Source organism: Rattus norvegicus, chromosome 3, assembly GCF_021556685.1.
Source record: "Rattus norvegicus strain SHRSP/BbbUtx chromosome 3, alternate assembly SHRSP_T2T, whole genome shotgun sequence".
NCBI classification, from domain to species: domain Eukaryota; kingdom Metazoa; phylum Chordata; class Mammalia; order Rodentia; family Muridae; genus Rattus; species Rattus norvegicus.
Window position 1 is genome coordinate 91,519,999 of NC_141536.1, and position 22,030 is coordinate 91,542,028.

General features: G+C 38.0%; 1 protein-coding gene across 8 annotated transcripts in view; it reads right to left on the bottom strand.

Annotated features, from left to right (window-relative positions):
* Positions 1-22,030, bottom strand: part of Elp4 (elongator acetyltransferase complex subunit 4) — a 222,973-nt gene that overhangs the window by 20,769 nt on the left and 180,174 nt on the right. For 2 of the 8 annotated variants that reach the window (XR_015683419.1, XR_015683418.1), the window contains exon 10: positions 3,043-3,199. The exons of the other annotated variants lie outside the window; for them this stretch is intronic. The gene's annotated coding sequence lies outside the window, so the exon portion shown is untranslated. The remainder of the gene's footprint in view (positions 1-3,042; positions 3,200-22,030) is intronic. 8 annotated transcript variants of the gene reach the window in all.

Here is a 22,030-nt window from a genome sequence, read left to right on the forward strand (position 1 = left end):
TATTTATTACTTTTCTATACAACAAGTCCAAAATATAATGGCACATCAAGTTTCTCTTTATATATATATATATATTACACATTAGAAAATTAACTTCTCCTATGGGGGAATCAATTAGCCCATTATCATCCTTAATTTCTCTAAGTTAGCAGTAGTTTAAAAATGTAATTACAAAATACAACAAGTTAGAGTGCAATAAACTATACAGCAAGTTTGCACGTGTTAAGTGTATATTTCAGAAAATAATTCCTGCTATTTAATTATTTAATTTAAAAGTAAACATACATATGACAACACATGGGCTCTAAACAGACGCAAGTATACTCGGGGAGATATCTGTCTATTGAAATGCAGGGCATGTGGCTGAAATGATGTCTGGTTTAGGCAGAGAAACCGAAAAGATTCTTACTGTAAGGAAGCACTATTTTAATAAGTGTTTTTAAAAAGTATAATGGTTATTTTAGAAAAATTTAAACCATTTACATTTTTTAAAGTCTCAGTGTAACTAATTCTAAAGTCTTTAAAATGGTTCCTTTAAGGTAATGTAAAGTTTACCAGTAATGTTTTAAAACTTTAGAAAAAAAAAGAGGACACTTGTATCAAGATTATTGTGTGCAAGGGAGGTAGGTAAAAGTTATCCTTTTATTACTTTGTCAAAATCTCACTATTATTTACATGCCTTCATATGACCTAGTTTGTGGATATATATAAATATATATTTAATATTTAGTGTTAATGTTTTGTGTGTTTAGATGGCAAAGACTGTGCTAAGTATTCTGTGAGCAGTGGTCATTTCAATCTGCTTACCACACTTACAAGATCACTTCTGCCTAGGTTTTCAAGAGCCTTTCATTAAATGCAAGGGCAGTCTGTCCCAGGGCCTTGCCAACCTCCATCTGCCCGCACTCCAAAGTTCCTTGACCCTGGTGAAGCTCCACTTATTACTTAAATCTTAAACTTCATTTCTGTGCTTGACAGCAATGCCATTGTTTTGCTTACTTCCCGATAGGAAGGCTGGCAGTCTCCTGTGAGACCGGTGCCAACTGAGCTCTGTGGAGCAGCCAGTAGGAGTCACTTGGAGCAGATGGTCATCATCCTTCCCCACAGCCCAAATCCCTGGTCTGGGTGGCAAAGTCCCAAGACCACACCTACATACATGCCAACTGTCCTTATTTACTAAGATACTTCTTATTTGTTTAGCTTAATAAATCATTTCCCTAATATCTTTCCAAATGATTTATTTGTTTACTGTAATTTTCTTTGACACACCTTCCTATCATCTTTTTTTTTGCATTCTATCCCTATTCTATATCAGTAGAGTATTTTTAAATCCAATTTCTTCCTGATTTCAGAAATACCCACCTCTGCCTATAGCGATCTCACACTGCTGCTGTTGTATACCTAACAGGTTGAGGTTTTACTCCAGTTACAAAGTCTACTAGTCATTACGCCATTTGTTTATATTCTTGCAAATTAAAATATTGAAATTTGTATATAACATTCTATAAAGAACTGTTTAATTGCTGAGTAGCAACTTAATAACCTCTGAACTGATAGAATAGCTAAAATGTTGACAGCTAATGTTATCACAGAGTAGAACAGACAGCTCAATTTTTACAAGAGTGAAGCTTTCATAAAATACTAAGAAATAGGTCCCATATTTTCCTAGTCCTGAAGTTGCTTGCTACTGGAAACGTAGTCAGGAACATGTCTGGAAACAGTGGACAACTAGTATGTGGCAATTTTGGATTGAAAAGGCGTTAATGTATGTGGCCAAATCCACAAAATTTTGGTTAAAAAAAAAGATTCCTCAGTTCTGTTCTAACAATTATAATGCACACATGTTAAAAATAACTTGTAGTTATTTTTCTTTAAGATCCAAATGGAATATTTAAAGTTGTCAAGGTGTAGAGATTGACCAGTAGTTTTAGTCCTGAAAAATTACATCTAAATCAAATTTGTTATGGATTATTATACTTAAGTAAAATCTATTATGAGTCTTGTATAAAGTGAAAGCCACTTTGAGTCCATTTTTTTTTTTTTTCAGAGCTGAGGACCGAAACCAGGGCCTTGATTGCTAGGCAAGCGCTCTTCCACTGAGCTAAATCCCCAACCCGAAAGCCACTTTGAAATACAAATATTTTCCCTATGTCTTTTAAATTCCATAGTGATAACATATAGTGCACCTCAACTAACACACTTGTATTTCAGAGAAATGGCTTGCCATCGCAGGAAGAGAAAATGACAGCAAGGAGATATAATTCAATCTTCTAAGATAGGGTTTCGAGGAATTTTCCTTTAAGGAACAGAAGCAAACTGAAAAACACCACAAAGTCTACAGGAAACAAAAAGAATTCTCTCTCTTGGGGCTAGAATATTGTGATTACATGTAATGTGTGCTTCTTAAGCTGAGGCGTGTGGAGAAGAGACCGAAGCGCCGAGACAGTGTTCTGCTGAAGTATCACCGTTTGGAGCTCCTGTGGGGACAGAGCCAGGTTCTAACCCTGTATGTAGCACGGGTGAAAGACCGTTGTAGTCACAGTCATTACTGTGTTTGATGAGCTGACCTGAGTACTTGGCTTGTCCGTACAAACTGCTCAGGTGCTTAGTTAAAAACACTTGAGGCTTGGTGACGTGTGTGTGTGTGTGTGTGTGTGTGTGTGTGTGTGTGTGTGTGTGTGTGTGTATACATATACATATATGTATATATATATGAATATGTATATAAAACCCCATTGCTCAGAAGGCTGAAACAGGAGGACCAGAGATCACAAAGGTTTCTTGTACAACAAGACCCTGTCTCAAACAAAGAAAGCCTACTTACAGAGTATGAGCATTAAACAAAAAGCAGTGCTACTGGTGCATAAAAAACAAGTCTTTTAAAATTATTTTTATTTTGTGTGTATGGGTGTTTTGTCTTCATGCTTCTCTGTGTACCACGTGTGTGCCTGGTACCCATGGAAGCCAGAAAAGGGAATCAGATTTTCTGGAAGTGGAATTACAGAGGGTTGTGAGCCCCTATGAAGATGGTGGGAATCAAACCTGGGTCCTCTGGAAGAGCAGCCACTGATCTAACTGCTGATCCATCTTAAGTCTCCAAACAAGTGTAAGAGCACAGCTGCAGGCTGCTTTAGACGTTGCAGAAGGCTGAGAGAATACATGCATTCATAGTGGTGGGAGTAGGTGTTTCAGAGGCTTGCTAAAAGGAAAGTGAATTCTTACTTTGAATATCTTTTATGACAACATCTCTTTTAAACATGAAAGGAGAACTGGAATTTCTACAACTGATACATTTTTCATAACCCTTGTAAAGTAATATTAATGTTGATTGCCTCTACTCATTAATTATCAATTAATTTTAAATGGATGATTTCTATCTAATTAAACATCAGACAACCATGGAAACTCAACATGAAACTTTTAATAAAACTTTTAGTCAGTTCTCTATCTTTGCTTTTTTTATTAGAAGGAACTATGCACTAGGATATTGGAATGACTGATGTTCTAGGCACATGAGGCAAAATATACTTTTGCTTGTTTTTAATAGGCACAAGCATACATGATTAGTTCTTAGCACATGGAGTCCTTTAACTGAAATATCAAGGAATTTTGTTAATTTTCATTGAACGAAGTGATGAATGAAAGCAAGTTACAAACTTGTACCCAGACAACTAAACAAATTATACACCATGCCAGGGACATGTTATCTAATGTCTACATTTTTTTATAAAGTTTTGCCACTTTGTCAACTTAGCAGTAACTGAAGGAAAATCAAAGCCAAATCCTTTCATCCAAAATGTTTAGTATGGGGTGAAGCCTTGCATAGTATCTTGTGACAAGTACTTCTTGACAAAACTTATGGTGGGTCAAAAAGGGATAAAAAGAGAGCATTCTAGGCTGTGGGGATAATAATATACTTTAATTGAGACATATGGTACAGTTACTATTTACAAAACCCGAGTTTTGTATAATCCCAAATTCCTGCAAGTCTACTGTACAACACAGACTCCATGGCAGTAGTGATAAGCATTAAACAGAAGTGTGACCCATAGATTCAATCAGAGGTTGGATGCTATGCTACTATTTGAGGGATTTACCCAGGGGTAGGAAACTCAACTATGGGATGGCATTGTTTACACCCTCTGAAATTAGGAGGGGAGACCAAGTCAAGGAAATTCAGGCTGTGCTGGAAGGCTTCCAGAACCATGTCAGACAGCAACAATATTAACCACAGCTTAACTTGAAATTAAAATAAGGCTTACCAATGACATTAAGTATAAAACTGCTTAATACTGTCTTGAAACATTTTAGTAATTATATCAGCTAGGATGGAAAAGATATAACTATAGGCTTGAAACTTAAGTCAAATAAATTTTGATTTCTCATACTGAGTCAAAGGGATGGTGATAAACTCCTAGTATATGCTCCACAATACAGCATTTTATTACTTTCTCTTTTAATAAAATGTATCAGCAGATACTTATACAGAAATATAATGAATTGCTATCTACTTCTTGGGGTCATTTTTCTTTTCTCTCTCTCTCTCTTTTAAATCAGGGTGCTTTCTTCTCTTAGAAAAGTCTGAGCAGTCAGGCCTGGCATCTTGTCACGAGTCCCATCAGGTCCAGGGCCTTTCAATCACACTCAAGAGGCATTTGGAAGCACTTCACCTCTGACAAGTTTAGCGTGCACGTGTGTAATGTATGAGTGTTTTCAACTTCAGAAAATGAGCACTGAAGAGGGATGCTCAGAAACTCCAAGAGCTTATTAGCCACTGCTCCTTGTCATTTCTGCAAAGAAGCATGGAGAGGCGAAGAGCCTCTGTGAGGATGAGTGGGGTTGAGGGTGTGCAGCACATTGTGTGAGGGAGGAGCAGCACACACACTTGTCAGCTCCCAGACGACAGGCTGCCACTCTGCACTGCTGTCATTAAAGTATCATGCTTGTTGTAGTAGATTTGAGAAAAATCTGTAGTCTGGTTTGGAAAGAATTCAGAGAAGCAAAAATGTAACCAACATCTCTCTTATTTGATCAGATTTAGATTCCTTTCCTCTTGCTTTGAAATCTGCCTTTTCTGAGGTCAACCCAAATCCCAGAGGATGTATTTTTAACTCCTTCCAAGACATCTCCTAGTGTGGCTACAATTCAGAAAGTACACACTAAGTCAGTCTTTCAGTGACTGGAAACACAGTGACTTAGGCAGTTACCTTGCAATCCTGAAGGCAGACCACAGTGTTGTAAGACATACTTTTTGGTGATTCTTTTAGTTTTTCACTGGAATTTTGTCAAATCACTGGACCTGCCTAATTGGAAGATGGTAATGTAGTGGATACGTTGGATAGTGTATCAGATCTTCTGACTATTAACATAAAGTTGGCCGGCACTACAAGGACGGCCATGCTGATAGAGCCTCAGGCCTATAGTTCATTGATCAATTTCACTAAAGTCTGGGTATATAGTCTTCTTATTTCCACATTCCACCTGCCAGGGATAGTGCATTACCCTGTATGATTTCAATAGTAGATACATTTCCTATTCTTCAATTAAAATTTCAATTCTTCAATTAAAATTCTAGTCCCTAGCCAGGCATACATACACTTTGAATTGTAGCACTCAGAGGCAGAGGCAGGTGGATCTCTTTGAATTTAAGGCTAGATAGGTCTACATGATGAGTTTCGGGCCAGAAAGGGCTACACAGTGATGCTATGGAAAAAAGAAAGAAAGAAAGAAAGAAAGAAAGAAAGGAAGGAAGAAAGAAAGGAAGGAAGAAAGAAAGAGCGAGTGAGCGAGCTTGCTTCTCTTTTACCAGATTTTTCCAAAATGTAGAGGTAGGAGAAGACGCATAGATGAGGATTTGGAAGATGATTACTAAGGATTATCTGAAATTAGTTTTCCAGTGGGAATACTATAAGACACATGCAGGGATTTGGTAGTTGAGAGAACATGAGCCTTTGTCTTGGCTCCAGCTGAGCAGCGTTACACATGGAGGCCAAAGGCAACTGTGCACATCATTTGAAATATGTATCTTACTGAGTTGAGGGAGGACCGAGGATACGAACAGTAGATACCTAAGACTCCACTCATACAAAAAGAAGAGGATAGTTTTTTATGGGCTCCTTGGTTCTTTCAGTCTTTATAATGTAAGATATTTTATATGTGAAGATACTGACCAGATAGTAAACCCTGAAGACTGAACAATCCTGCAAAGATCTTTAAGGAAGAGAAGGGATATCTTTCTGCATGTTCAGGTAGACACTGTCTGCCTAAGGAAAAGTCAGTCATGAACAAAGGGAGCTGAGTGTGGACTGGGAGCTCAACACCTAGGGAGAGCATAAGAAACCATTAAAAACTGAGATTTTGTTATTTATTTATTTTTACAACAGAAGACATTTAAATAAATCTTGTTTAAAAGAACAAAACATAAGCCACCAGGATTATACCACAACAGGAAACAAAAACAAGAAAGTATGTATTTCTTATTCCTTGAGGACTCTGAGAAATTGGGTAGAAAGTACAAAATGTTCAGGTAAAACAACATCCCAGAACACAACACCTTTTACAAATTTAATTATTAAATTTTTTTTTGTGGGAGAAAATCTCTGTGGAAGTGAACTGAGCAAAGGACAAGAGCAGGTCACAGCCATCTAGGGCAGACTAGAGATTTAGGTAAGATGAGGAAGGATTCAGAGTCTCCTCTAACTCAGGCTGCCCCAGGAGAAGGCTATTAGGACAGGGGACGGTGTTTCCCAGTGAGAAAGTTAAGGAAGAGCTTAAAAAAAAAAAATCAGCTGCCCTTCCTAGAGGCTCCTGGAAAAACAAAAGCAAAAACAAAACAATCCAAAATGGTTCCTACAAAGTCTAACAAAAATAAATAAATAAATAAAAATTAAAAAAAAAACAAAAACAAAACAAAACAAAAAACCCAAAACCAAACCAAACCAAACCAAAACAAAAAACAAAAAACAAAAAAAAAAAAAAAAACCAAACCCTAACTGAAAGTGCTGAGGGCCTATACAACCCATGGTGATGCTGGTTTTTATCACCACTCTGTACCATTTACAATGGTGGAGAGAGTGCCCGCCCGCCTGCCTACCCGCCTGCCTAGCAACCCTCCAGCTCCCAGGAGGGGCTTCACCTACATCATAGGAGACACAAAGGTTTTAGGAAGCTGACAGTGAACACAGCAGTTTAAAAACATGTTCCACAAAAACTAACAAAAGACAAAGCAGCTCTAGACTGTTCATTCAGTTTTGTTTCTAGTTGTGTCCTATGTGGTTACATTTATGAATTTAGTTTTGAGTATTTCTCAACTGTCCTTATCTCACTCACGATCCTTCATTTCTTTGGAAAGCTCAAAGGAACGCACAGAGAAGCTTCCAAATTCCAAAGACAGAATAGAAATAAAAGTTAAATAGTGTGTATTTAAAAGATCACAAGTTACAATTAGAAACCACTGACAGAGGGACTAGTTTGATATAATAGTTGTGTGAACGTGTATAGAAGATTTAAGTCTAAGTTACTGGGGAAATTAGCTCAGAATGAAGCCAGCATGATTGTAAACAGAGACACCCATGTATGCAGGTGACTGTGTGCATGTGTCTATCAGGTTTTGTTAACTTCTCATTAAAAGGATCATGTCTCTTTTTTTTCCTAATCTTTAACACAATTTTTGATGCTTTCAAAACTTTAGACACACCAGCACTCAAGTCTTTGCTGTTTCCACCACTGCGTGCTGTGGACTACGTCCAAGCTAGTATGTGTTACAGGGTGCTCTTAGACACTGCTACAACCCCACAGTGCTTCAGTACGCGCCATGGCTTGCTTCAGTTCTGCCTCTCTTATCCGGAAGACCTCCCTCTTCTAGTTACACCGCACTTAGGTTTGCCCGGGGCCTAGCACCTTCCTTCTTATAGAACTGAGTAACGTTTTCTTGCTGAACCAGAACCACACACAACACTACACAATTTTATACTTCATTGTATGGATGGCTGTTTCACATCAGCTTGCTTACCTTAGTAGGCTAAGGGAAGAAGAGAGAATTATTTGAGAAAAAAAGACATCAATGATATTCATTTCAGTGTCCACTAAGGTAAATGTTATTCAGAAGCTTATGCTGTAAGGTCTTGAAGGCCTAGACACTGTTCCCTCACTGTGAGGACATGCCATTAAGGAACTTGTTCATTTCAGAAAAGGAAGACAACTGAAGGGTGTTTTAAAATTCCCATCAGTTCATGGGCCTCATGATCCATGACTTTCAGTTATTGTTTTACATATTATAAGACAAGCGATGTTTCTGGCCACACAAGTATAATTTTAAGTAATAGCCGTGCTTTAACCTCATTTTGCATTAGTTATCTGGTACTAAATATTAAATGGGCTTTTCGGGCCTGATGCTAACTTGCCTTCCAGCTCTACTTTCTATACCTGGTTCCTAGGTTGCTTACACAAGTCTTCTAATACTGCACCAACTCTCTGAACCCATGCCCGAGGAGAATAGCTATGTTTATGGCACTGTCTTTGTGATGTATTTGGGGTTATTACTGGGACTGAGCCTAACTGGTTCTTCCATTTCAGTCTCCTGAATATCTGAACTACACCATACTGGCTTAAAAAGAAACAGACTGGGGCTGGAGAGATGGCTCAGTGGTTAAGAGCACTGGCTGTTCTTCTAGAGGCCCTGAGTTCAATTCCCAGCAACCATATAGTGGCCCCCAACCATCTGTAATGGAATATGATTCCCTCTTCTAGTACATGACAACAGGGTACTCATATACATAAAATAAATACTAAATCTTTAAGAAAGGCACAGTCAACTTTGAGACAGCACAAATTAAGATACTGTGAGAAGATAGTATTCCTTTTGAGAGATTTTGGCAGTACAGAAACTGCTGAAGAGATGCCTCACACTAAAGCCACATTCATACTCTACTGAGCTCTAGAGTGGCTAACTTCCCACTGTTGTGTATCTATTTCTTGCTATGGACAACCCATATCTGTTATTAAGACACCATAAGACATAAGTACATCTCAGCAGCACAGGATAAAATACACGGAATCATTTTGCTGAAATTCACTTACAGAGTGGAACAGTTAGTGTGTATACTAAACAGTTGGCACACGCCACATCTTTGGCATGTAAAAGCCTATTGGGTTTAGACTTATGTTGTTTAAATGATGCCAATGTGTACTTCTCACCTTCTTAAATAGAGCAGAATTCCTTAGGATGCCAAACAAAATTCTACCCTACGGGACTAAGTCATGCCAACAGTTTAATGCTACATGGTAGCAATACTGGAGCGATCTGGGGGAATCATCTTTTCCCACTCCTCCTAAGTGAAAATTAATTGTGGCTCTGGAGATTATTTGGTTAATGTTAGGTCAGAATGCCAAATCAGGTAATTTAGTGCAGATTTTAGAGTCAGTGCTATATGCATTTCCAACTACATAGCCTCTAGATACAATCCACTTTCTTAAAGATTCTCTTGGCAACCATGTTTGCTGTTTCTGAGCCTCAGAGCAAAGTGCATCAGTGAAGCTGGAAAGAAAAAAATATTGATGTTATTTTCAGAATTGGAGTGGTGATCAAGCTAGTAAGGCCTCTGAGTAAATATTGAGAACTACATGTTGTTTATGTGAACTAAATGGAGAGGGTGACATTAGTCATGCAGACTGTGGGCTTGCTTGTGCTCTGGCAAGTATGTACAGAGGGAATGGACAGTGTAGCAGGCTCCAAATGTAGCCTATGGAGTTAGTGAGGAGATGGTGTTTCAGTATTTTTCACATACTTTAACTTTAGAAGTCTGTTCCAGTTTTAAAATCATGGTGAACTACTATGAACTTAACAAGAGGGTCTATAAAATGAATCATTAGTAACCAAACAGAAGTTGAGTAGGATCTAGTTACAATAGCTTTTCATTATTAATGGCCTTGAACGCCAAGAAAAATGTGTAGAGCTTTGTGAAGATGTTATCCATGTCAGAAAAACAGATTCTGAGTTTAGCTCAAGAAAAATCATACTTGAAATAACTGTTAAGACAGAACAAATACAGTGAGGTATCTAAAAACAGAGAATTTCTGATACTTAGGAGAAACCGCAATTTCACACCTTGAAAATAAAGACTGTGTTTCAATGTAATAGCCATGTTTATTTTTCAAAAATTATTAGGTTCAGAGACTTAATCGCTTGTATTATGATGACTGCTAAACCTTTACTAGTGTTACCCCCTTCAGAACAAATGTGTCTTAGAACATTTCTGTCCCTGGTTATGAAAATGTCTGCACGTAAGTTCAAAACAACCTGATTTTTCTATTTTGAAACACGACTCACTCCACTGAGTGACGTGCATATGATTGTTAACCATACTATACTTTTCAGGACAGAAAACGTCTCCAAAACCTTTTCAATTTGCCTAATTTTATCCTAGCTAAAAAGCAATTTTTTATTTTCCTTTTCCCCAATCCCTACCAAAGCAGTCTTCCTGTTTTTTGACAAGTCTGCTTTTTTTTTTAACATCTTATGGGTAGAATCAGGCAGTACTGTATGTGACTGACCCGGTTCATCCATTTTCACTGTGTTTTCACAGGCATTCAATTGTACTATACAGGGTAGGCGTATTCTAGCATATTCCATGACAATTTCACTTATTTGTTCACAGACATGAGAGTTGTTCTCAGCCCCTGGCTGCTGTGAATAAGTCTGTACCAAGCATGAGCACAAGTATCTAGTTGAGATCCTAATTTTATACTTTTAGTAAAATACTCCTAGAAGTGGAGTTGTGGGCATCATAGAGACGTTCTACTTTCCCTCCTTGAGGCCCGAATACACTGTCTTTCAAAATTCACACAAACATTCACATTCCTACGATAACGTGCAAAGGCTTCAATATTCCCCTCCTCCTCAGTGAATGGTCCTGTTGTGTGCTATAAACCTATTGGTGATCTGGACGTCTTCTCTGGAGAAAGGTCTATTAAATTCCCCCTCAGTCTTCTCTTTGCAGTTCAGGGATAGAGCACATGCCAGGCAAATCTCTGTGAGTTCCAGTCTGTCCTGGATGATAGGGCACATCCCTACTCATTTAAAAAAAGAGTTAATTTACCTTTTTGCTATTATTTTGGGCATTCACTATGTATTTTTGGATATTAACCCTTTATCATACATGACTTGCAAGTATTTTCTGATTTGCCTAGATATTTTTTTTCCAGCATTAAGAGATATTTAGTCTGATATAGTCCCATTTGCTTATTTTTGCTTTTATTGTTTGTGTTTCTTTTTCTTTGTGTGTGTGTACGTCTTATTTGTGTTTCTAAAAAATGTTTTAATCATTGTTTTATGTGTTTCGTCTGCATGTATGTCTGTGGACCATGTGCACACCTCATGCCTGCAGATGCCAGAAGAGGGTGTTGGATCCCTTGGAACTGGAGTTACACACACTGTGAGACACAATATGTGTGCTGGAAATCAATCTGGGTCCTTTGGAAGAGCAGCCAATCTATGAGCAGTTCTGGGGATGGGGCCTTAGGCATGTTAAGGAAGCACATCATCACACCATCACTACCTAGATCCCTAGACCCCACCGCTGTAGTCCTTCTAAGCAGCTAAGGCTGACTTCAAACTGTGAATCCCCCTGCCTCCATCTCATGACTGTTGGAACTTCAGGTGTTTGCCACCATCATCATGTCAAACTTCCTTGTTTGTACTTTTGACAACATGTCCATGAAGTCATGGACAGGTCATGGCCATAAAGTTTTCGTCTTGTGCTTTTAGAAATTTTACAGATACAGGTTTCAAGGTTAAGTCTCTAACCCACCTGGAGTTCATTTTTGTACATGGTGTACTCTTTAGGCCAACTTCATTCTTGCACACAGATATCCAGTTTCCCCAACATTATTTGTTGAAGATGTTCCTTACTCTAAGGACCATTTGACTGTATGTGTGTGACATCTTGGCTTTTTCTTCTGTTTAATTAAGTTTGTATTCATGCTGAGCCTGGTGCAACATTGTTTTCCTTACTAGATCTTTGTAATAGAGTATGAAATCAGGAAATCTGTGGTCGCCAGCCTTTTCTTCCTTTTCTTTCTCGTTACTCAAAGTCCTTTATGATTCTGATGAATTTTAGCATTATCCTCACCATTTCCCCACTGGAATCTTATCAGGAATCTATTGAGATTGAGGATTACTGAGTAGCATGTTTAAAAAACTGTAAATCTTTAAATCTATGGACATAGGGTTTCCTTTTATTTATTTATATCCGCTTTACTTTTTTTTTTTTTTTGCAGTTTTATGGTTTCCTGTGGACAGTTTGCTTGCTTCCTTTGTTAACTTAATTGCTAAGTGTTTTTAAACTTTGATATCTTATAATTGGAATTGTTTTCTTAATTTTTTTGATTTTTCTGCACTGTTATAGAGAAATACATATTATTTTGTATGGTGTCTGGTTTGTGCTGAGACACTGATAAACTTACTAGTTCTGTATATGTACAGGTAAAATCTAGGTTTTATAACATTTAAAATCTAGATTTTTTTAACATATAAAGACTTCAAGCAGAGACAATTTTGTCTGACGTAGATACCTTTCATGTATTTATTTCCTTGTTCAGATGTTTAGGCTATAGCTTCCAGTGTTATGGTGACTAGAAGTGATGAGTGTCCTTGGTTTGCTCCTGATATGTAGGAAAAGCTTCCAATCTTTCAGTGGCTATGCTGGCAGTGTGTTTTCCTATATGGTATCTTGTTTTGTTTTGAGATGGGATCTCTCTGCAGAGTGCTGGCAGTCCTGGCTCTTTACTGTAGACCAGGACAGACTGGAACTCACAGAGATTTGCCTGCCTCCCAAGTTCTGGAATTAAAGGAATGTGCCACTGAGCTTCATCTGTATGGGATTTTTATGTTGACGTAATTTCCTTCTATACATAGATGATTACTTATAGCATGAAAATATATTCTTAGCCAGGTATGGACCAATTATGCCAGCATTCATGAAGCAGAGGCAGGATGTCTCTAAGAATTCAAAGTCAGCCTGGGCTACATGGTGAGTCCCAGGCTAGATAAGTTACATAGCAAGATTCTGACTCCAAACAAACAAACAAGCCAATACAACAACAACAACAACAACAACAACAACAACACCACCAAGCAAGGCAAACAAAAATGTTAGCTTTTGTGAAAGGAGGTTTTGTAATTACTTAAAAGATCATTGTTGTACGCGCCATTGATGTTTTTTTTTTTTTTTTTTTTTTTTTTTGGTTCTTTTTTTCGGAGCTGGGGACCGAACCCAGGGCCTTGCGCTTCCTAGGCAAGCGTTCTACCACTGAGCTAAATCCCCAACCCCTGATGTTTTTGTATGTTGGAACATCTTTGTATCTCAAGGATACATTGGCCATAGTGTATAACCCTTTTCAAGTACTGCTGAATTTAGTTTGCTGTTTTTTTTTTTTAAGATGATTTTTTTCATCTATATTGCCAGAGATAATTTTTTTGTGGCATGTTTTTCTGGCTTTTCTTTCAGAGTAACGTTGGCCTCATAAAATGAATTTGGATGTGTTCCCTCCTCTTCACTTTTATTTGGAAGAGTTTGAGAAGAATTGGCATTAATTCTTTTCAAAATGTTGGTAGAATTCACCAGTGAAGCCATCTGCTCCTGGGATTTTCTTTGTTGCAAGGTTTTTTGATGACTACTAGAATCTCCTTGTAGCATAGCTATTCAGTTTTCAAATTCTTCATGATTTAGTCTTATTAGGCCATATATTTCTAGGAGTCTATATTTAAATCAAATAATATTTGCTTTGTCCTTTTCCTAACAATTTTATTCTGTAGAATCAGTTGTAATGCCCATTTTATTCTTGAGTCTTCTTTCTTTTTTCCTTACTCTAGCTAAAGTTTGGACAGTTGTTGAAGTTTTCAAAACATCTCTTAGTTTTTTCCTATTTTCAATTACATTCATTTCTTTTGTTTTAGATAACATAGCAGCTGTTTCCTCTTTTCTAACGTTGTGCCTGGTTCTGTTTTTCAACAACAGTGCCCTATGTATTTAGCTTGTTCATTTGAGATATTTATTTTTGTTTAATGTGAACTGCTAGTGATGTAATTTCATTCCACTAATATCAGATATTTACTTGGTATAATCTGAGTCTTAAAGGTAAGACAGTTTAGTGACTGATCATGTGATCTCCAAGAGAGAAGCTCCAGTTATCCTTGAGGAAAATAGATGTTGTTGTGAGATGCTTTGCATGTCTGGTAGGTCTCCGTGTTCCGCTCAAGTCCTCTTTCCTTGTTGTCCTCCGGTCTGGATAATCTACCCACTGACGAAATAGCCTACTATTTTGTTTACTGTCCAATTCAGTTCTATCAATGTCTGTTGCATGCATTTGGTGCAAACATATTTATACCTTCCTGGTAAAATTATCTGTTTGTTGTTATACAACTTCCCTGTTTTTGGTCTCTTGTGACAGTCTGCAGTGAAAAGTCCTAAATTCCTTTGGCTTTATTCTCACTTTTCACTCCTAATTGGCTCCTTTGACTGGGTAATTTCAAGTGGCATCTCTTCCAGTTCACTGATTCTTTCTTTGGCTTCATCAGTTCTGCTGTCAAACCACTACTGAAATTTTCATTTCAGTTTTTGCATCCTTCAGTTCCATAATCAGTTTATGGTCTTTTTTTATGTTTTCTATTTCTTTGTTGAAATTCTCAAGCTTGCTGAATATCTCTGTGATACTTTGGACTCTTTCTTGGTAATTTATATATTTCCATTTTATTTATATTATTATTACGTAAGAGCTTGTTTCTAGAGATTTAGTTTGTTCCTTTGATCATGCTAGACTCCATTTTTTCATCTTCCTTGTAACTTTGTGTTGGCATTAACACATTTGAAAATAACAGTCACTTCTTCTAGTCTTCTAAGACTGGTTAGTATAAGAAGACACTTTGACTAATCAGCCCAGTAAGGGATTCTGGGACCTATAGATTTTTTTCTCTGTTACGCCATTAGGTTTTAGAATTGGAGGAACTGGCTGGTTTCTTTTTGCTAAGGAGCTATTTATTTTTTCCTCTTCTCATTGTCTCTTGACTGCAACTCTTTTAAAGCAGCAGAAGACAACCAGGCCCCTCCCCTTTCCCTCTCAGTCACCCCTAGGCATCTAGAGTGTTTTGGTTCCATCACTTTTCCAAGTCAGGCTAGAAGCCAACTAGCTGCCCCTCCCCAAAGCTGGAATGCTGGACATGTGGTCTATTCTTCTCTTTCCAAGAGGCCACCAAGCTCTACTGTCCCATGTCAACTAAACCACAGGTCTCTTGGTTCTCATGGCCCCCATGCACATAAAGCATGCAAAATCCTTCAATGTTCCAAAAGCAATGACAAAAACAGGAAGTCTTTGGGTACCTTCTCCTGGAAGTCAGAACACCAGATGTATGGGCCGGTATTCTTTTCCCTGGCCAGAGAGAACAAAGTAGCTGGGAGTTTCCTCAGGAATTAATGTCCCTCTAAAATTCACACTGATGTAATCACAAAGACAGTAATATTAAAAAGTGGGGTCCTTGAAAGGTGACTAAATTATGACTGCCACTCTCTTAAAGAGGCTCATCGATGCTGTCAGACTGCCTTTGACTATCCCTTCTGACACACGAGACACCCGGATGGAACAAGTGATGGCAAGTGGGTCTCCACTAGACACCAGATTTCCCTGCAGCCCTTTACAACCGCCAGAATGGTGAGAAATGAAAAGGAGACCAACTTCCATTGTTTAAGGATTATACAACCTGATGTTTTTGTCATAGCAGTGCAAATAAGATGAACTATCTGAAAGGACTCTGGTCAGAGGATGTACAGAATTTCCTAGCTTTTGTCTTTTCTTGGAACCCTCCTAACTGTTTCTTTTTTTTAGCCAAAGGGTTTACACATACATTGCTGGATTGATATTTCTACAAGAAGAAAAAAATGGGTTGGGGCTTCCTACTCAAATATATTACTACTGTCACTATTAGGCTGGCTTCCCTTCATTGGGCTTTTTAATAATAAAATCTCGTTGAACAATGGCATAAAGCGTCAGCCAAACGATTGGTGTTCTAGTCCATGAGCATTATGCACAGAGATAATAGATAGAAGACACTGAAACATGATAGGAAAGAGTGTTCATAGAGCCTCCTCACAAGCCTACTCACAAGTAGGATAAGTCCAAGGAAGGTCATTGTTTTTGACAGAAATGGCTGAGCATATAAGGGTGGTGCTCAGGTTTTGTATTATCATAGGAAAAGGTCAACTCATTAACTAGTTCAAACACTTGCTCATACAAAAGATCCCAAACCTTTCCTACTGATCACCACTATAGTCAAACAAAAGAACAGAAGAATATAACAACATTTTTTGTGATCTAAAGTCTTAATTAGCCCATGTACCATTCACTCAAAACATAATAATTTATGTATTATTTCACTTTATTTTTGCAAGATGCTTGCTATGTAGAGCTTGAGGAAATGGATTTATATATATTTTTATTGCTAGCAGTACATAGATCTTACTTGCGGAAGCAATCTGTTCAGAGCCTTGGAGCCCTTGGACTGTTAATATGTACACAGCTATTATGGCTGATAGTAGACATCCCACCTTATAAAACTGCTTAAACACTCTGAATTTCAGTTTTCTTAGCCCTTACATACGAACAAGTACATTCTAGTATAGTAGAATTTTTTTCAAGGATTAATTTTTTTTCTTTTTGGTCTGGTTTTCCTTTGTATTGATGGAGAATGAATACCAAGAATTGGGATTTTTAATGTATAAGGCTCTAATGTATAAGACTACTTTGTTTTAACAGAAAGGAATTATTCTACAACTTCTTTCTGCCAGGAAACAATTCAAATAGAAAACCCAGCTTACCTTCCTAGACTCAGGATGTGATTTATCATGAGGTGAGTAGATCTGATTGTACTCTTTCAACCCACCTTTAATTTTGGTTTCCAAACAATCTATATCTCTTTCAAGGCTAAAAGCACTGAAAGTACACACAAGCGCTAAGGAAAATCTTAAAATTTCCTGAAATGCATTAGTCATCCTATTTCTATAACAAATACCATGTTTGTTTATGACAGTCTACATCATTAATCTAGATAAATCCATGCACAAGTGAAGGGAGCTGGGTTTGCTGTGTTGCCCATTGCCCAGCAACCCATGGGTACAGCTGTTGTGCAGTGGAGACTGGGCAGGGCCTTAGAGCTCCTGCAGCATATGCTGCTTTTTATACCAGCAGTGGCCCCGGCAGGACAGACGTTTACTAATAGTTAACAACTCAACGCTTGGGATACAAGCTCAATAATTTTTCTTTCCTAAAATGTTAATGTTTGTTCCAATTTGAGTGATGGGTATGCATAAGCTTTAAAAATTTTATTTATGTGTCTAAAATAAATAATAGAGTTTTTAAAAAATAACTATGCCTACTGTTAATTTTATGCTATCATTGCTTAAAGGTAACTCATACATTTTGAAAAATTCTAACAGTAACATGTTCACAATTACTAATATAAAATGTTATAAATACATGCATAAAACAGAGCCAGAGTGTGTCCTCAATTTCTAACTTCCTGGTTCTGTCCTTCTGCCCTCAGAGGTAACCACTGTTTCCTTTGTATTCCTAATACAGTGTTCTTTACTATTAGAATTACTTTTCTGAGTAAGCTATTAAAAATCACTAGGAAAATCTTAAAATTTCCTGAAATGCATTAGTCATCCTATTTTTATAACAGTAACATGCTCTGTTATAGAAATCTGATTCTAGTAAACAAACAAAAAACTTCAATCTGAAAACTAGAAACCTAACTCTTTAAAACAGATATATGTCCATATATAACTATTGCTATCATTATTATTATAAATAATTGACCTGACAAATATAACATAAAAATGATAAAACAAAACCAAGCATTTTATCAACTTAGTATTTTAACACAAAGTCCTCATTATTTTGAATTTTAATTTTTCAGGACAAGGTTGTGTCAGGATGCTGCCCAGATGGGCCTAAACTAGAAAACCTCTCACCTGAGCTGCCCCACGCTGGGATGATCCGCTTGTGTACCACACCTGGCCGGCAAATAGATGGCAGCTGAAGCCTTCACCAGTAGTCTACTGTTGCAGGTGAGGCCTGTCCCTTTAAAAGCTTTTCTTATAAATTAAAAAATATAGCAGTAGTTCAAGCTTCATTTAAAATTACAAGCACTATTTTTTTAGATAGACAAGATTTTTCAATGGGAAACATATTGTAAGTGTATGAGTTAGAGTCTGTGTGCCCCTCAGCTAACCAATCTGCTATTTGGCAGATGTGCGTATGGGATTCCTGCTCTGAATGTTGGCTGCTGTGTAGCATTTGTGTGGCAAAGAAGCTGAAGATGTACTCTTTGTCACTACCTGCCTTGTGACAATGTCAAGTCAGTCTTTCTGAGTCAGCTGCTTTATTATTCAAATGGGCATAATTTCTAAAAGTATGAAGACAAGACATATATTCACCATACACACTGACACTAATAATTATTTACAAGGGAGAGACCTGGGTCCAAGAATGGGAGTGAATACAATAGCTTTTGTTGCTAGGTCTCTTGAGAAGTTGGGGATAATTCACAAACAAAGGAAAAATCTTTTTGATATTCAATGAAAGTGGTTATTTTGTCTCTTACTCCTGTAAGGAGAAGTGCGCAATCAGAAAGTGAGATCGATTCTCCCCACTCTTTCTATTTGTCAGCTAACGTGAAACAACACATCGACATCTTTAATCCTCAAAATTCTTTGTATATAAAATGTAATTAACATCTGCTTTTCATAATTTAACAAAATTTTAGTTATCACTTATTATGTGTAATCACTTTCTTCCTCCCAAGTTGGGGGGAACTTTAATTTGTACTCATTTTAAAGTAAAAAAAAAGTATTTTCCTTTTAGTCTTTTTTCCTCCCCTCCTCCTCCTCCTTTTTTGGTGGGGGAGACAGGTTTTCTCTGGTTAATTCCCCCAGTGTCCTGGAATTCACTTTGTAGTCCAGGCTGAAGATCCACCTCCTTTTGCCTCCCAAGGCCTGGAATTAAAGGCACGTGCCATCATGCCTAGCTGCCTTTTTGTCTTACAAACCTAAAGCCAAGGACACAGGTACTAAAGTTTCGTAAGGTTGATAAACATACTTACAGTTTAAAATTACAAAATTATATACATTTTGATAAACTACACATCTACATAATAAATTACTTGGATGTCAATATTATAAAATTATTAAGTTTAAGTTCCTTATGGTCTTTCATTAAAAAAGATAATTCGGGGTTGGGGATTTGGCTCAGAGGTAGAGCGCATGCCTAGCAACCGCAAGGCCCTGGGTTCGGTCCCCAGCTCCGAAAAAAAAAAAAAAAAAGAAAGAAAAAAGATAATTCATTTTAAATATGTGACCAAATTAAGCCTGAAAAAGACATAATTCTGGTTTAGAGACCCAGGAGCTATTTTCTTCTCATAAATAAAGTTTATTGGCTATGCTTTTGTTTTTAAGAAAAATATAGTATTAATATACAAGCTCAAAACACCCATCTATTTCATAAACTCTGCGTGGCCTAATGGTCACGCAAGTGAGAGGTTAAACGGGGTTTCTCATCTTGTTCTTGGCACTTCCATATCACTTTAGATTTCTAAGTGTAGAATGCATTATTTATGTTTTCTCACCTTCTATGGGTCGACTGGAAATGTTTTCTTTCTTTCCTTTTCCTTTTCTTTTTGTTTTGTTTTGAGACAGGGTTTCTTTGTGTAGCCCTGTCTGTTCTGGAATCTGCTCTGTAGATCAGGTTGTTATCAAACTCACAGAAATTGATTTGCCTCCTGAGTGCTGGGATTAAAGGCCGTCACCGCTCTGGCCATGGGAACTTCTTTTTTTTTTTTTTTCCTTTTTTTCTTTATTAACTTGAGTATTTCTTATTTACATTTCGAATGTTATTCCCTTTCCCGGTTTCCAGGCCAACATCCCCCTAACCCCTCCCAGTCCCCTTCTTTATGGGTGTTCCCCTCCCCATCCTCCCCCCATTACCGCCCTGCCCCCAACAATCACATTCACTGGGGGTTCAGTCTTGGCAGGACCAAGGGCTTCCCCTTCCACTGGTGCTCTTACTAGGATATTCATTGCTACCTATGAGGTCAGAGTCCAGGGTCAGTCCATGTATAGTCTTTAGGTTGTGGCTTAGTCCCTGGAAGCTCTGGTTGCTTGGCATTGTTGTTCATATGGGGTCTCTAGCCCCTTCAAGCTCTTCCAGTCCTTTCTCTGATTCCTTCAACGGGGGTCCCGTTCTCAGTTCAGTGGTTTGCTGCTGGCATTCGCCTCTGTATTTGCTGTATTCTGGCTGTGTCTCTCAGGAGAGATCTACATCCAGTTCCTGTCGGCCTGCACTTCTTTGCTTCATCCATCTTGTCTAATTGGGTGGCTGTATATGTATGGGCTACATGTGGGGCAGGCTCTGAATGGGTGTTCCTTCTGCCTCTGTTTTAATCTTTGCCTCCCTATTCGGGAACTTCTGACAGGCTTGGTACCACTCACCATCCATTTGGAATATGCTGACACAACCTATCCTATAAGATTAGTCATCCAAAAACAAAATAATCACAAATGAACGCTGGGGAGAGGACTCGGTGGGTGAAGAGCTTGCTGCATAAGCATGAGAGCCTGTGTTCAGATACTCAGCATCACACGAAAGCCAGGTGTGGTGGTGAGCATCTGCATGCTTAGTGCTGGGGGCTGGGCCCTCTGCCCAGCTTCACTGAGAAAAACTGTCTCAAAACCTGACGTGGAGTATGATAGAGGAAGATACTTAGTACCAATCTGTAGCGTCTACAAGCACACACACGCACGCACACATACATGTACACAAACATGACAATTGTGAAATGAGAAGAGGTCATAGATGACCCCAGCATTACTCATCATTTTTCTTTCACGTGTCCGCTGGATCTTGCTGCCCTTACTTCTTTCTTTAAAACAATTATAGTACTATTTTGTCCACGCATTTTTGTACCTGGTTTGGATCACCTTTCCCAAGTTTCTGTTTCCCCACAGGTCACTCTGCAAGCTTTCCCACTGAACCAGACTGAGATGCCTGGCTTGTGGTCTCAATCTTACCCCATTCGGATAGCCCCAGTTTATTTTTCTCATTTTACATGCTACTTTCCCACTACTAAAAGCTTATTTATTTAGCCTACATCTCCCCAATTTTAACCTCTATCTTTTCCTTCTTTTTTTGACTAAGATGGCTTATAATCCTGGTCATTTTTAAAAAAGTCTTTCTAACATTCTTCTTCAGTAAGCATTTATAGATTCTTAAGATATTTTTCCCCCCAAAGGATGGAGGAACTAATAACCTTTTTTTTTTTTTTTTTTTTTTGAGACAAGATCTTTTAGTCCTGTTTGGACTAGAACTTACTGTGTAGACCAGGATGGCCTCAAATTCAATTTCCATCCAACAGCCTCTGCCTTCCAAGTGCTAGGGATTAAAGGATGCATGCTCATTCCCAGTTGAACATTTATTCTTTGTTTTTTAATGTAGTATTTTCATTGATTCTTTGGGAATGTCATATCATGTATCTCATCACATTCATCGTTCAGACTTTCCAAGTCTGCTCCCATCCTTGTGATCCTCCCCAAAAGAACATAAAAGTTAAAATTAAAAAGAAGCCCCAAATCTAGTTCATGTATTATATATTCACTGGAGCATAGTCAAACTATCAGTGGCCTGCCTCTTAGAGAGAACTGAGTGCTTCCCTTTCCATACCCTACTAGAAGTCATTAACTGTGGAGAGTTAATTCCTACACCCTCATACTTTTTAAAGAGTTCTTTTCTATGGCTTTTCATTTAGGCTGCTAATTTTTGGGGGTGTATGGGATTTGGTATGGGGGTAAGGGTTGTTACAAAGCTTTCCATGTCCTTCTTTCTCAACTATGTGTCTGCAATCACCACTGCAAAAATAGCTTCTTGGCTCTTTACAGTCTGCAGGAACATGGATCATGGGCTTCCACGTGAGTTTCTGCCAACAGTACAG